This window comes from Dendroctonus ponderosae, unplaced genomic scaffold (assembly GCF_020466585.1).
Source record: "Dendroctonus ponderosae isolate FM_Combo_2020 unplaced genomic scaffold, Dpon_F_20191213v2 Dpon_F_20191213_12, whole genome shotgun sequence".
In the NCBI taxonomy this organism is placed as follows: domain Eukaryota; kingdom Metazoa; phylum Arthropoda; class Insecta; order Coleoptera; family Curculionidae; genus Dendroctonus; species Dendroctonus ponderosae.
Genome location: NW_026017316.1, coordinates 2162386 through 2163932, shown reverse-complemented (window position 1 = coordinate 2163932; position 1547 = coordinate 2162386).

The following is a 1547-nucleotide window of genomic DNA, read 5'->3' as shown; positions in this document are numbered from 1 at the left end:
AGGGATGCATCTTTGACAGAGCTTTTTGGCCCAGGGCTTGCTTAATTGTGGGTCAATCGGAAACTTTAGAACGACGTTTTAAACCTGGGGGAATTCCCTGCAATTTTGGGTCTAAAAGTTTTTCTGTGACGTCGACACCAAGCGGGCCAGCTGCCAATGAAAATGGCCAAACGTTGAGTTATAGGATTTGCCTCTAACTACCTTCTTTTGTCCATAACTCACTTAAACTCCAACCGATTGTCTACCGGGCAACTGTTTTGGGATGCTGGCAGGCTCCTGCGCAACTTTGGTTTGACGAGTTTTTTTGTGCCACCGAACCTTAATAGTCCAGGAGCAAATGAAAATTGCCAAACGTTTAGTCATGGGTTTTGCACCCAACTGCATAATTTGGTCTATAATTCTTTTACTGGTCGTCAGATTGTCCACGCGAAAATGCAGTTCGCACGCCACTGGAATCAGCGTGAATTTTCATGGGCACGTTTTTTTTGCTGCATTAAAACTTAATAGTCCAGAGGCGCATGACAAACGCCAAGCTTTCAATCAAAAGATTTGGCTCTAACTACATTATTTTGTCCATAACTCTCTTAATAGTTCATAGATTTGCAACTTTTCAATACTCGTTTGACGCTCGTCAAATTGCCGACAATTCACTAGTGAAGAGATTTTTTGTACAACCCGTCGTTTACAGACCAGGAGCAAATGAAAAATTGCAAACTTCGAGTCATGATGTTTGCCTCTAACTCCAATCTTTTATCCATAACTCTCTTACTGGTTGACGGATATGTGACCTTTAAACACTCGATTGAAACACATGAAATTCTCGTCAATCTACTAATAAAGATAATTTTTGTGCAACCCATCGTTTATAGACCAAGGGCAAATGAAAATTTGCAAACTTCCTGTCATGATATTTGTCTCTAACTTCAATCTTTTGTCCATAACTCTCTTACTAGTTGACGTATATGCGACCTTTAACCACCCGATTGAAACACATGAAATTCTCGTCAATTTACTGATGAAGAGAATTTTTCAGAAACCCATCGTTTATAGTCCAAAGGCAAACGAAAATTTCCAAACTCCGATTTGTCCTTAACAACCTTCTCGTGTCCATAACTCACTTATATGCACATGAATTTTCAACCTTCTAACAGTTTTGTGCAGCATGAAATATTCCCTTAAAAATACTTCCAAATAATTTTTTGCGTGCACCTGCACTTAATAGTCCAGGGCCAAATGAAAATTTCCAACCTGCCACTCATGGCATTTGCCTTTAACTGCTTTGTTTAATCCATAATTCATTTATGCGCCAATGAATTTTCAAACTGTAAACACCATTTAGAAGCCTGGAAAATTCTCTGAAAATTAGACTTGAAGCATTTTTCAGTTGCGCCAACAGTTTATAGTCCATAGGCAAACGAAAGTTTTCAAATCTCGACTGCTAAGATTTGCAGAGAACTGCTTTGTTTTGCCCATAACGCACTTATAAGTAGGCGAATTTTTCAAATAACACCACCATTGGATAGCCATGGAACGTCCAGGGGACTTTT